Below are 16,002 nucleotides of genomic sequence, written 5' to 3' on the forward strand. Positions count from 1 at the left end.
TTGATAGAGATCAGGGTGTGTATAATATTCCCACTACCACGAATAAAGTAATCTCACAGTTACACGCACATGCATACATCATACGCTAGGGCCCATTTCACTAACATACGCTCAAATACTCTACCAGCAATAAACCTGTGGAAGGAAAACTCCTAAACACCCTGCATCTATACCGAGGTCGATAAGACCTGGTTTTTGTGACTGTCCCTAAGCATAATCTATACAATATATACAACAATAATCAATAATGCAAACCCAATAATTGACAAGAAAGAATATCCAACACCATGTTTAAAATTATATTGCTTTATCTAAAATTAGTCAAAGAAAATCAATCAGAGTAAATCATTTCTCATAGTTACCTATTCTAGCTAAATGTCAGAACGGGTCAGGACAAGTCTCTCGGTAAATGTCTCTCAAGACGAAGTCCCTTCAGCATCAATCCTCAGCAACACAGATTCGGTACGCGGCAAAGGCAAAATGGCAAGTGGCAAAGACCCTCTCTAGGCTAACATCTCTTATAGTTTCTAAACAATAGAAAGATACATTGGGAACATAAAAAAAACTATAATGTCCGCCGGACTTGCTGAGCAGAGCGAGAAGGAAAGGATGTAACATCGCTACATTTGAGAATCTCCGCTCAGGAAAAGTACACATAATGAAGACTACGGAACAGGAACCAAGAAAATAAAACATGTATCATATTAATCCTGCTTCTCCTCGGCCATCGAGCCACAGTTCAGAGCTTCTCTCTAAGGCTCCTTTGTTTCCCAAGGCTGCCAAGGACACTTTCACTTCACTTGGAGACTTCCCAAAAACTGCTGCTGTCCTCATGGAAAGTTTTTCAAGCAAGGACCATGGTCAGTTAGCTTCAGGACCATTTCCAGCAGGGGTCTCCCTCGTCACAGTTTTCATATTATAAATCACAGCCAGGCTCACAAGTCGGCCATCTTTTCTTAGGCCAACATAGGCCTCAATAGACCATCTTAATTAAAAGAGACAAAACAACGTTACCACAGCATAGTGATTAAACAGTGTTAACCCCACTAATACCCTTATGTGTATGCATTTATCTAGCACTTGCAACATAGAAAAGCATTAATTCGGAAAGCGTTTTGTGCTCAAAAATAAACAGCACATAGCAACGTTTAAACATGAAAACATGCAAGTTATTTTTAAAACAGCACATTTATGCACACCCACGTGTAACTCTCTCTTCTCTTGTTAGGACACACGGATTGATTAATATAAACGCACTTGCACAAGACAAATAATTAATTATTAATTATTAATAAATTAGTACAACGAATAGACATGCCAGAGCTTCAAAAGCCCCAGAATTTTCAAACTGAAAACTCTGCTCCAGCAATCCCCCCTTTGGTGATTTTATCACCAAATAAAACCAAAAAAAAAATTAGTGAAAATTTAGTCCCATTTTAGGAGAAATCGGAAATGTCTTTTCCCCTTTACACAACATTAGACACCAGTCACTCTTTCATCATCCCTCTTTGTCTCTAAGTAAACACTCTCCCTCAATTCTTCTAGTTCAATCTCTTAAGGTTCTCTTTTCAACCTCTCGTTTTTCTTTTCATTATTCAATTTCCTCCTCCCTCCCCTGTTTTTACAACACACACACACCAATCTTATTATCAATAAAGCAACAATTATACAAGTTAAAGGAAACAGTATTCTACCTATAATAGTACTACCTATTTTTGCAATAAAATCCTTAACAGCTATCATTTTATTAGCTATTTTAGTCCATAAACTTTCAGCTTCAAGTGGTACTAATTCTTCATGCAAATCAGTAATATTTTTGATATAGACCTTCAGGTCTTTGCTTTCGTCTGGAATTTAAGTGCAACAATGTTGAACTTTCAGCATTCCACAGACTCCACCCTCCTTGGCCAATAGAATATCAAGGGCAAGTCGATTTTGCATAGACATGGCACGTACAGCACTTAATTCCGTATTTACCAAAAGAAACCCTCCAGCGGTATTTGTCGATAAGCGATCAACCACTGTGGACAGTTTCCGAATTCCATAAGCATTCAAAGAAATTCCCACTGCTGGAATCAAAACCCCAAAAATATCACCCACTATTTCAGACCAAGTTTCTCTCTTAAAACGCATTAGTAAGTTAATATGTTCTACATCTGTTATTTTATCTATATGAAAAATCTTTGGAAACACTAGGCCCACATAACACGTGCCATACCAATGGTCAGACAACTTGTAATAAGCCTTATTCCCACAAACATAATATACTCCTGGAAAAATTGTATCTTCTCCACCTCTGAAACCCCAACCTGTTGCAATGAAGTATGTATCATGGCACTCACTAGTCCCGACAAAATATGTATCATATTGGGATTTCCTTCTCGTAATACAAAGTTTACCCTTCTGTGGTGCATCTAGAGCTAAAGTTGGACTAGCCCCATTCTTCAACTCCTTTCCCATCTCAATGTCCCAAATTGTCTCACTCACTTTATATTTTCCTGCTTCCTCATGCATGTTCAATCTCCTTTCTTCTACCATATCCAGGAAAGCTTTTTCCTCTCCTTTCAAACTGCAAGTTAAATTATTCTTAAAAATGTAATCTAATGTTAATCCTTTTTCTTCAATAAAAATCTCACCAAAAGTGTTAGCTTCTTTAGCTGGATTCAGCTCTTTGTTCATTGGCAAATGCCCAAAAATACTATCTCTGTTAGACATCTTATAATCTACTTTCCCTAATAAATAAAAAACACTACTTAAAATACTACAGGAAATACCATATGTAGCTGGTAAATGATGATAAGTAACACCCTCTGAAACGGATGCAGGTAATTGCATACAGACGTAGCAATCCCTTACTTCCATTGTCTTCACATATTCATATAACAGTTTCGAAAAAACATTACTAGAAAAGTTATTAATTGACCTATCTTTGTGTATGTAAGTATTACTAATTCTAATTGGAACTACTTTTTGTGAATTCTTCTCTACATTTGTCACATTCTCTGTATGCATCTCAAACTCTACTTTAAAAGTAACTAATAAAACTAAAACACCCCATAGAAGCATTAATAATCCAGTACAGCAGCAGCACATCCTACACCACCTCTTAAAGAAGGCACATCTATTTCTATTATCCTCTATGTTAGCCATTTTAGTTTAGCCTCTACTACTCCACTACTGTTTAAACTTTTCCAATTCTTCAGTAATTCTTCAGCTTTCAGTTTATCCAAATGATCTCTTCGTTCACTTAATCCAAGTGAATCCTTCCTTTATTCAGTTTGGATACTTGTCATTCTTCACTTCAATTTCTTCAACATCAAATTGTATTAGATCTCCAACATCAAAATCCTCAGTACTCGACTCTTCTCCAATGTCAGTCAAGAGTACTTTCAGAATTTCACCAGTATCTTCCTCAACCACTTCTCTCAAGATCTCTTCCGGATTATCTCGAGTCACTGCTTCTTCTTTCCCTCCTTCAGACAGTGCCACATAAGACCATTCCGGCGATCTGTACTTTTGGTTGGGTCTTCTTACTCTTTTTATTTCTACTGGTTCGTTTGACTCCTTTGATTCTTCTCCTTCAGCTTTTGAACTTTGACTCGAAACTTCATTCACTTGTTCAGCTTTCGATGTATTTGCTCTTATTATTTTGTATCTCAGCCTCTTAACTCTGTTGTTAGGCCAACGATCTCCTCTTAACACCTTTTTCGGCTTTATTTCTTTATTACTTCTTTCTCCAATCCAAGTTCTCTTTCACAGAACTCGACCCTCTGTTTGTTCATCTTCATCATCTGTTTCAAGTGCCTCTTGTTTCCGTTTTCCAGCAGCTCTCTTTTTTTCCACAGATTTTTTCACCACTGTTTGAGACTTCCTTACTCCTGTCCCTCCTCGGATCTCCGACACGCAATCTTCTTGCTGTCTACTTGTCCCTTCACCTGGCTCATCAAAAATGTTCCCTACACCTCCTCGGGGGTCTTCCGCAATCTGTCCCTCTCTATATTCTTCTGACCCTACTTCTTCAAGTATAATCTCAAGTGGTTCTTCAATCTCCTCCTCTTCTGATTCAGGAGTAGTCTCTGTGTGATTTCTCTTTTCTTTTCTTTTTCCTTCACTGCTGTTTGAAACTCCAGGCTCTTTTACAGAATTCGATCTCTTCTCTGATACTCGCAGTGGTTCATTCAAAGCTTTTCCTACTTCTTTCCCCACTGATTCTGTATCTTCATCATCACTGGAATCTGACTCTTCAAAATACTCTTTACCAGTTCCTTCTTTTGGGTTTGGAACTCTCAGAGTATGACTTGCATGTACCCAGTGCTTCACTCCAGCACACTTTACTGCAGTCGTCGTAGTCAGAATAACTTGTCTCGGCCTTCCCCACCTTGGAATCAAGCAATTTCTTCTTCTGTGAACTTTTATCCTCACCCAGTCTCCTGGACTCAGATCATGGGCTTGCTTCTTCTCAAGTGTGGTAGCTTCTTCTCCAACCTGGTGAAACACAGAATGAACTGCGTCAGCCAGGCCTTTACAGTAATCCAAAATCATGTCATCAGTTATTGTCACCAATTTATTGACAGGCACGAATGCATGGCGCATTGCACGTCCCATGATTATCTCGTGCGGACTCAAACCAGTAGTTCTATCTGGAGTAGATCTCATAGTCATCAGAACTAGAGGTAAAACATCTGGCCATTTCATGCCAGTAGCTAAGCACATTTTTCCAATTCTATTCTTGATTGTGCCATTAATCTGCTCAACCACACCAGAAGCCTCCGGTCGGTATGCACAATGTAGCTTCTGCTGTATTTTCAATGCCTCACAAATTAAAGCCATAAGCTCATTTTGAAAATGTCCACCTCTATCAGACTCAACTGTTACTGGAAACCCGTACCTAGGAATCAACTCCCTTAACAGTAACTTTGCCACTGTTAATCCATCATTTCTTCTAGTCGGGTAAGCTTCCACCCACCTTGAAAACAAACAGACTACCACTAGAACATACCTCAGTCTGTTTACTTGGGGCATTTCAATGAAATCAATCTGCATTCTTGTAAAAGGACCTCCTTCTCTGCCTATTGTCCCCAGACTCACCACTGTCTTTTTCCCAGTGTTAAATTGCTGACAAACTAAACACCTCTGACAGATGCTTTCTGCAATTGTCCTGAACTTTGCATTGTACCAGGTTTGCTTGAACGACCTAACCATCGCGTCCCTCCCCAAATGTCCCTGGCCATGATACATCCTTGCCATTGACGACAAGATGGAGTTGGGCATCACTGGTCTGCCATCTCTGTAGACCCAAACATGGTCTGTGTCTCTTGGAGCACATCCTGCCTTAATCCAATCTTTTTTCTCTTCCTCTCCTACCTCATCTTGCAACTGTTTCACTTCATCCCAGGTTTCTAAGACATTAGTAAACATCACAGAGAGTAAAGACATTTCCCCTTCTCTGTCCCTGTTGATGGACTGATTTGTTTTGGCACAATATTGTGCAACATCGTTCGCATAACGGTTTCCGACCGTTATAAAATCCTCCCCTAGTCCATGGGCAGCACATTTTACAACTGCTAACTCCTTAGGCAGCTGTATCGCCTCAAGCAATTTACCAATCATTTCAGCATTCTTTATCGGAGTTCCACTCGATGTCAAGAAACCTCTTTGTAGCCAAAGTTGGCCAAAATCATGCACCACTCCAAATCCATACTGACTATCAGTCAATACAGTCGTCCTCAAATCTTTCCCAATTTCGCAAGCTTTTGTCAATGCTATCAATTCAGCAACTTGCGCAGATTTCACTCCTTTCAATGGTGATGCTTCCATGACCTCTGAAACTTTGCATACCGCATATGCTGCACATAGCACACCATCATCATTTCTCAGGCATGATCCATCCACAAACAACACATGATCACTCTCATTCAAGGGTAGATCCCTTATGTCTGGTCTTGGTTTTGTACAGTACTCAAGCACATCCAAACAATCATGATCATCTTCCATCTTCACACCCACATTTTCAATATCTGGTAAAAGTGTCGCTGGATTCACATTTACACATCTCTCAAGAGTCACATTTGATGCTCCCAGAATCACTTTTTCATATTTAGTCAATCGACTATGTGACATGTACTGAGTTCTGCTTCTTGTCAAAAGAATTGCCACATTGTGAGGTACGAATACCCTTACAGGATATCCCATTATGATTCCCTCACTCTGTTCCAGACTCCTGCATGTTGCAGCCACAGATTTCAGACAACCTGGTAAACCCACAGCTACAGGGTCAAGTGTCGATGAGAAGTACGCAATAGGCCTTCTCAGTAAACCATGTTTCTGAATTAACACTGAAAGTGCACATCCATTTCTTTCACTGCAGTACAGCTCAAATTCTTTTTCATAGTCAGGCATACCCAAAGCTGGAGCCTCACACATTTTACTTTTGAGCTCTTCAAATGCTGCCATTTGTTCTGCATCTAGATCCAATGGATCCGTCAATTCACTTTTTGTCAGTTTAATCAGTGGCTTTGCTATCAAGGAAAAATTAATTATCCACTGACGACAATAACCCACCATACCCAGGAACATTCTCACTTCTCTCTGGGTTTTTGGGGCTTTCATTTCTCTGATTATTCTGATCCTGTCAGTAGTCACTTTTCTCAGACCCTTTTCAATATTGTGTCCAAGATAATGCACCTCTTTCTTGCAAAACTGTAATTTAGCTGGAGATACCTTTAACCCTCCATCTGCCAGATGATTCAGTAAAGCTATGGTATCTACTTCACAAGCTTCACGTGTCTTTGATGCCACCAGTAGGTCATCAATGTACTGCACTAGCACTGAACTCTCGGGCATGATCAAACTTTCCAACGATTTCTTCAATAACTGATTGAATATCGAAGGACTCTCCGTATACCCCTGTGGGATTCGACACCATGCTAAGATACGCTGGCCAAACCTAAATGCAAAAATCGGCTGGCTATCATGATGCAATGGAATTGAAAAGAACGCATGACACAAATCAATCACTGTATACCACTCAGCATCATGTGGAATTTGATACAGGATCACTGATGGATTTGGCACAATAGGACAACATGCCACCACAATTTGATTAACTTTTCTCAAATCCTGTACGATCCTAAATTTCCCATTGGGCTTTTTTAGTCCCATTATCGGTGAATTACACGGACTACTCAGTAGTTCTCTCAGGACTCCTTGCTGAATCATTTTCTCAATTATAGGAGTTATCCCTTCAATTATTTCTGGTGTCATTTTGTATTGAGGAATGTTAGGATATGTAATTCCCTCTTTTACTGCAATTTTCACTGGATCTACATTATTCATCAATCCCACATCCTCTCCAGTAAAATCCCAAACTATCCTTTTCACTGTGTCTCTCAGCTCTTGAGGCAAATCCTCCGGATTAAACACAGCAAATGCACCAATTAACTCACTTTCTCTATTTTCTAGAGTCACTCGGTACAAAACATCTTCATCTGGTGTCTCAAAGGCTATTCCATCCGGTGTACAGAAAATTGTGCAGTTCATTTTGCACAACAAGTCCCTACCCAATAGGTTCACTGGACTCGTGTCACAGACAATGAATCTGTGCATGTCTGAAAATGTCCCTATCTGTACTCTTACAGGTTCAGTAAGACGTGTTTTGATTTGTGTATTGGCTACACCAACTACTTGGATTGCTTCATCCGAGAGAGGAAGATTTCTAACATCTGTTGACCTGACAGTTGATCTTGTCGCACCTGTGTCTACCAAAAAAGTAACACTCTCTTCATTTATTTTCCCATCCACAAATGGTCCTGCCTGGTCTATTTCTAGAGTTGCACCAAGTATGCACTCTTCTTCCTCTCCTCGGCACCGTCAATAATCACCCTCAGACTCACTCCCTTCACTCTTTAACAAGTACTGCTGTACCTTGTTAGAACGTCTTGGTTTGTTTACCTGCTCATCATTGTAGAATCCTGAATCCTGATTATACTTTTGTAACCCTCTATTCTGCGGCAAGGGCGGTTTTGGCTCTTGACTCTGCTGTCTCACAACTTTCTGTTGTTGCTGCTGTTGATTATTTCCTTCGTTCTGCACCTGTTGATTTAAGGATTTGTTCTCATTATTTACTAATGGTGGATTAGGACACTCCGATCTCCAATGCCCCAATTGGCCACAGTTGTGACAAGGAAACTTTTTCTTCGCTTCCTCAAGACTTCCTTTTCCTTTCCCTGCATATCTAGGTCTATTCCCTGCATTATTTCCTGGATTATTCGCCTGTTCCACTAACTGTGCTTCCTGTCTCTCTGCAACTTTTACTTGTGCCCACATTGCTTTCTCTTTCAGCTTTCTTTGTTTTGCTTCAATTTCATCACTGAAGTATTTTGCATGCCTCAGGATCTCATCTACTTTCTTACTCTGCCAATCCACTGTGTGCTCACGAATTCTCTCACCAATTTCAGGTCTAAGGCCATATACAAATCTGTATACAAAATGACTCAAATCTTTGTCACCCAGGTGTTCATCCCCACTGAATTGTTTAAATGCCAGTATCAGCCTCTCGTAAAAAGCATGAACTGATTCTTTCGCTTCCTGTTGTGTTCGATCTATCTTTACCCAGTCTGTCTCTTTTGCAGGTACTTTACTCTTCAGGTATACCATCACCTGATCATACTTCCTCATTACCTCTGGATCTGGTGCCCCTGTTCTTGGGTCTCTTCGATATTCCTCAGTAGGCCAACTCACAACTACTTTACACTCAGTCCACAAGTCTGCTGGAACAATTATATCAAACAGACTATTCAGGTCAACCCACAGCACTTTTGACAATTTCACAAACCTATCTACCTGCCTATACCACTCGACGGGCTTTTCTCTCAATCGAGGGAAATCATTCGTAAATGATAAAATATCCTGTCTGGTCCATGGAACATGTACATATCCTCCTCCAGGTATTTCTCTCATAGGATAATTATCCACTGGTTTCTCCTTTTCTCTCACTGGAAATGCTGAATAAGTTGTTCTATCTTCAGCCTCATCCCTTTTCTTGTACCACCTATCCTTCCACTTTTCTACATCACCCCATCTTCGCAATAATGCTACCATTTCCTTAATCTGTCCTGTTCTACCAGTAGCATTCAAATTTTCAATGTCCTTTTCTGTAAAATCCATCCTGTAAGTTCTTTGTAAAGCTTTCACTTTATCAATGTCAACTCCCTGTTCATTTGCTATTGCTCTTAGCCTGTCATGTGTATTTCTTGCTCTCCAGGTAACACTCTTGCACATAAACATTAGTTCACCATCATGATGACTCTTCAGAATCTCTGTTGGAACTGTTCCTGTGACAAGCTCTTCTAGTTCTACACATAACTTAGCTACATCAATTACTTGTGAATCTTTATCCTTTTTCTGTAGAACCTTCATCCAATCATTCAAATCATCAACTGTTATTTCAGCAGTTTTTCTCACTGGAACCACTCTCTTTTGCGGTTCTAAAATTGGCATCCCTGAACAACTAGCTTCACTAGCATCCAATATTTCACTACATGTGTCATGTCTTGATTGTCTCAAGTCTCTTTTTTCTGCTCTTTTGCTTGAATCTCCTGAAGGACCAACTGAATTTGTCAGATTATTCCCAACATATGGAATCACCAGTCCATTCTCACCTGTCCTCTGTTTGTCAAACACAGGCATAACTGGACCTATTGTTACAGGCACTGTAACAGCTTCTAGATTCTTCGTTAACTCCCTAATTTTCTCTGTCAACTCTGTTGTAGTTCTGGCTAATTGTCTGGCATTCTCATCAAGGTAATGATCACTCCTTACCTCAGGTGTCTCATTTTCTGTCTCACTAACACAAACTGTATCTCTTATCGGAGAAACAACTGGTGTACTTTTGTCCGGTTCTGGTCTATATGGAGGTGGTCTTTTGTAAATCATGTCATTCAAGACCTCATCCTCATACTCATTAACTCCATATTTTCTTATTTCTGACTCAGGATCCCTTTCTGCTCCTCCTTCAACTGTTCTCATCGGATATAATCCCTCTGACATACTAACATCTCGCCACCTTTTCATTCGATCATGATGAGTCTCACGATCATGTCTCCTCCCAAACATATACCTATAATACCCTCCAGATCTTTGTTTTTCTCTCTCATGTACTTCTTCTTCCCATTCCACTAAAGCCTCGAACTGTGTAGGTCTCGGTTTCGGGTCAAGACATAACATCTTTTCCCGTAAATTTCTCAACACGGCCAGATTAAATGAACCATGTTCTGGAAATGCTAGAACACCATCTTCTTTAGTATACCTAACCCAATTCTCCAACCATATACAGGTATGAAACCCATGTCTTGCAGCCATAAAGGATGCAGGTGTTTTCGATGGAGGTAACAACTCACCCTCTCTTGTTTTAACATCTTTATCCTTGCTAAACCACTTTTTAATTTTACCAAAAAATGTCTCCTTCTTTTTCTCTTCTTGGTAATACATTTTAGCGTTTACAAAGAACTCTCTACTCTTTCCGTATTATAAATATACAATACGATTTTTCAACCAATTGCAGCGCGACTCACACTAACGCACCAATCCTGGAACGTCTACGTCACTAAATAGCCCTACCAATCCTTGCGCGGCTCACACTAACGCACCAATCCTAGCGCGAGCACTATTCTGATCTACCATCCAATCAGAGCGCGGTCTTTCTGACGTCAACAGTCGCTGCAGTTTGTCTCCTGTCTTCTGTCACTCGTCTACCCCTCCTTTACAAAATCCTTTCAGTAGACTTCGTGTCAAAATTTTCTACAAAATCTATTAGTTACAACATAAAAACATCTCCATTGTCTGCTTCGCTAACCACAGAATAGTAAAAGAGAGTCTATTTCATAAGAAACCTTTCATTGACACAGTAGCACTTCTAATACTCTGCCCTACTAACATACATTCATTAACTGTTTCCTCTAGGACTTGTCCAAAGAGTCTTACAATCAACTAAATGTACAAACATTCACGCACATTCATACAAAGGAAATATAGTACATACACACAGAATCCTGCTTCCCGAGAACAGACAATCTGCTCCACTACAGAATTATAACATACATCAACTAAGCAAGCTTTCTTTGCCCAGTTCTTCAAATAAGCTCAGAGAATACCTATTACTTCTCCCGCGATAAGCTTTAACGGAAATCCTTACGGATCCCTGGGACTTAAGACCAGAGTTTCACAGATAACCTTCACTATCATACACACTCCTTATATACCAGAAATATCTAATAGTAACATACGACGATGTCACTGATTCCGAACCCAGACAATGTGACGCGCAACTTCAATTGTCACACGTTATTCCCCAATTCCGTCTTTCCCGAGAGCAGCATATACTTCCCTCTGCCCTACTACGGAACTGCTACAGCTTCCAAGTTCCAGAAGCACTACATATAACTCAACATTACGACTCCAACATATAGTATTAGTACATATACCAACATTAATCAATAATCAATAAAAACAATCTTATCAGATCAAGACAATCATCAAAAACCATCCTCTGCTACCAGGAAATTGATAGAGATCAGGGTGTGTATAATATTCCCACTACCACGAATAAAGTAATCTCACAGTTACACGCACATGCATACATCATACGCTAGGGCCCATTTCACTAACATACGCTCAAATACTCTACCAGCAATAAACCTGTGGAAGGAAAACTCCTAAACACCCTGCATCTATACCGAGGTCGATAAGACCTGGTTTTTGTGACTGTCCCTAAGCATAATCTATACAATATATACAACAATAATCAATAATGCAAACCCAATAATTGACAAGAAAGAATATCCAACACCATGTTTAAAATTATATTGCTTTATCTAAAATTAGTCAAAGAAAATCAATCAGAGTAAATCATTTCTCATAGTTACCTATTCTAGCTAAATGTCAGAACGGGTCAGGACAAGTCTCTCGGTAAATGTCTCTCAAGACGAAGTCCCTTCAGCATCAATCCTCAGCAACACAGATTCGGTACGCGGCAAAGGCAAAATGGCAAGTGGCAAAGACCCTCTCTAGGCTAACATCTCTTATAGTTTCTAAACAATAGAAAGATACATTGGGAACATAAAAAAAACTATAATGTCCGCCGGACTTGCTGAGCAGAGCGAGAAGGAAAGGATGTAACATCGCTACATTTGAGAATCTCCGCTCAGGAAAAGTACACATAATGAAGACTACGGAACAGGAACCAAGAAAATAAAACATGTATCATATTAATCCTGCTTCTCCTCGGCCATCGAGCCACAGTTCAGAGCTTCTCTCTAAGGCTCCTTTGTTTCCCAAGGCTGCCAAGGACACTTTCACTTCACTTGGAGACTTCCCAAAAACTGCTGCTGTCCTCATGGAAAGTTTTTCAAGCAAGGACCATGGTCAGTTAGCTTCAGGACCATTTCCAGCAGGGGTCTCCCTCGTCTCAGTTTTCATATTATAAATCACAGCCAGGCTCACAAGTCGGCCATCTTTTCTTAGGCCAACATAGGCCTCAATAGACCATCTTAATTAAAAGAGACAAAACAACGTTACCACAGCATAGTGATTAAACAGTGTTAACCCCACTAATACCCTTATGTGTATGCATTTATCTAGCACTTGCAACATAGAAAAGCATTAATTCGGAAAGCGTTTTGTGCTAAAAAATAAACAGCACATAGCAACGTTTAAACATGAAAACATGCATGTTATTTTTAAAACAGCACATTTATGCACACCCACGTGTAACTCTCTCTTCTCTTGTTAGGACAAACGGATTGATTAATATAAACGCACTTGCACAAGACAAATAATTAATTATTAATTATTAATAAATTAGTACAACGAATAGACATGCCAGAGCTTCAAAAGCCCCAGAATTTTCAAACTGAAAACTCTGCTCCAGCAGAAGCACCAGTCACTTAGCCACCAGGAAACGACCCAATACCTCTTTTTACAGCAAAAAGAGGTTCTGCCAGGCAGGCAGCAATACACCTAATAAACAAAGTTAAAAAATGAGTATAGAGAGATTTACTACTTTAAAAAGCACATAATTAAGCCAAGCACTGAATGATATGTATGTTATGGATCCCCTCGGAGCCTCTTTTGCAAAGAAGAGGTGCTCTATCTCTCAGACTGAGGAGACCCAGGAGCGATGCTTCTCTTATGCTGTCTCCGAAAGTGCTCATGGGGGCACCTCTTGTGAAAAAAGGCCCCGCAGGAGCTAGCCTGCATCAGGAAAATACACTTCATTGCAAATTTTTAAGGCATGAGCAACACTGTTTTGCAATATTTTAAGTAATTCATCATTAATGTGTCTAGATTCTTCATTAACAATTTTATCAATTTCCAATTAGAATTCCCTTCATAGCATTTCCCTAGCAGCTTTTAATTGCTGCGTGCGCCTGTCTTGTGTTATTGCCTGTTTTGCTGGGATTTGTAAACAAACTTCTACCTTAACCTGTTGAGCTTCCCGCCTTAATAAAAAAAAGAGACTCCGCTTTTATATCCAGCAAAATAGCCGACGTCTCCTTTGCCCCCTTATTCCTTATTGGTGAAATAAGGGCCTCACTATTGTGGGGAGAGCGCCTGCTATTTCTCAGCTTCCGCACTTACACCACTGAGGACCTTGCGGCACCGCTGCTACTGCCGCTCTCTTCGTCATCAGAAAACTGTGTCACTCTCGACCTATCACATTCAGAGCAAGAACACAATATCAGCCGAAAGAAAGAGTCTGCACATGGGTGAACTCAGAAATAGAAGAGTATCATTGCTGGACGCGCCGCCCTGTGCGATGTGGTAAACCTCTTGCTGAGATATTATTGGCACCGATGCACTGTAGACCTTGCTGTTTTGACCCTATACACCTTTGGGTTCAAGAGACATTCTAGCCTAGGTCAACATCAGCCCTTCACTAAATAAAGGGTTTATGTCAATAGCCTTCACATTCAGCATGTTGCCATATATTATATGGGCTACTTTTAAGGTGAGAGCAGAAAACGTATTAGTACTTGACAATATAAGTCTCCGTTTAGGATGGGGACGAGGGTATGGGTGTAACATGCTGTCTCGGGTCTGAAATCATGATAATAGACAGGATAACGCAACGCGATAGGCAATGATCTCCAGGATAGGATAGGTGAGCTGCAGCAGCGATGCCTCAAGGGAAAATCCAACTCTGGTGATTGGCTTCTCAGTGTTAAACTGTCCCTCTCTTTTGTCATGATCTGGGGCTGAACGGGAGAGCCCATGTTTCCTGGTAGACATGATCTATGGTGTGGCATGAATGCTGGCTGAGAACCATATTTAGTTCAGTAGAAAAGTCTGGCGAATCTAGGTGACGTGGAGGTGTGAAGACAATGAAGTAGTTGTGGTGTGCACTCATGCTGTCCTTAATGCGCATGCTGCAGTCCCTAGACAGAAAGTCATCTTGGCCTCAACCAGAAGGACCCTACAACCTATATGTTCCAGTGTGTGTGTCACAGCATTCCACAAAATTAGTTAATTAAAGCCTCGGGAGGTTTCCTGCCTCTTTGACAACAGAAATTGTTTGCAGAACAGAAAGCTTCCAAGATTGAATTTCTTAAGACTCTGGAGAGTTTCCATTGATAGAAGAAAGGCATTAGTATGGGAAATATTCTATGCTGTCAGGCTGCCGTCAATGCTGTCACTTAGGATATAAGAAGTTCACAGTTGTGTCTTTCTCAGCTCCCATTCATACCTGCCTGTCAGATGCACCAGCCTGTCTGCACATTTCTTGATGTTTTTTTTCAGGTCACACGAGCAACAATTCCTCAAAACACAGGGGTCAAGAGAATGGCATCAGGAAATAATTAATCGAAAAGAACATCACAGTCTTGACCGCTTACTGCACCCCCTAGGTCCTCAAGGACCACCTATTGGCCTCCTGAGATGTCAAGACCAAGGAGATGAAACTACAGGAAGTAAACAAGCCTTTTCTGGCCCTCTTTACTTCCTGTTATTTTCACTGCCTTCATGGCCCTGAAACAAGGGCTGGTACCTGAAGAGCTAAAGGTCAAATGTTACGTCAGGGCTCCTGGATGCCCTTATTGACGCCCATGTCATTCCCTTTACTGAGGAAGAGGTTGGAGACCGAGATACAGTAGAAGGGGCATCTGACAACCACTGGAGATCTCATAGCGTGAACTGTCACACCGCAGCTCCTGTCACTGCCTGCAATCACGAGAGAAGAGGGTTGACAACAGAGCTATCTCTGGCTTCACAGGGCTGTCACCGGCAGACTCCTCCTGTGCCGGCTGCTGGGAAGGGCTATGAGATCAGAGCCCTAGAACACCAGGAGATATAACAAGACAGATTTTGAAAGAAGTTGGTCCAATTATTCAGTAGTTCTCAACCTGTGCATCCAGATCCAAATGCGGGTCTTATCACTGTGCTGATTCTCAGCGAAGCAGAAGAACAAGAGCCTCAAAAGAAAAAAGCATCACAATAAAATAAACTGGGAAAAAAACAATAGATCCGAAAAGGTTTCTCCCATACATATGAAAGAAAATGAAAAAAGAAAACAAACCATTTGCAAATCATGGGCCCCTTCATTTGGATGCTAAGCAGTTCCCCAGAAAAATGATGCTCAGCTATTTTTTGGGTTCAGCAGATGTAAAGGTAGTGCAATAAAATGCGTGACTGGTCCACGAGATCTAACCGAAGTTACTGGTAACATGATCATCCAAATGATTCAGACCACTCCCCCCACCACCACGTACACACTTTCACTGTAGGATCACACCCTAGAATGAAAGCTGGAGGTTAAGGATGCATATATTCCAGGGAGAACTCCCCACTTTTGCCGTGCGAAGGTTTTTTTTCTTATTTTTTTTTATATAGCAATTCTTTATTGACTTATGAAACTAGCTGCACCTTACACAAGGCAAACATATATCACAGTTCGCTGCTATTTAGGTAACACTGTCAATGACAGTCAACCTTAACCAGGAACAATAGAAA

At 40.6% G+C, this 16,002-nt stretch overlaps 1 protein-coding gene and 1 long non-coding RNA gene across 6 annotated transcripts in view; one reads left to right on the forward strand and one right to left on the reverse strand.

Annotated features, from left to right (window-relative positions):
- The window catches only part of LOC146870586 (copine-8-like), a 1,950,277-nt gene that overhangs the window by 1,105,029 nt on the left and 829,246 nt on the right, over positions 1-16,002 (reverse strand). The gene's annotated exons all lie outside the window — the stretch shown is intronic.
- LOC146870589 (uncharacterized) overlaps positions 1-16,002 on the forward strand; it is a 449,760-nt gene that overhangs the window by 51,557 nt on the left and 382,201 nt on the right. The gene's annotated exons all lie outside the window — the stretch shown is intronic.

Source organism: Triturus cristatus, chromosome 1_1 (genome assembly GCF_964204655.1).
Source record: "Triturus cristatus chromosome 1_1, aTriCri1.1, whole genome shotgun sequence".
Lineage (NCBI taxonomy): Eukaryota > Metazoa > Chordata > Amphibia > Caudata > Salamandridae > Triturus > Triturus cristatus.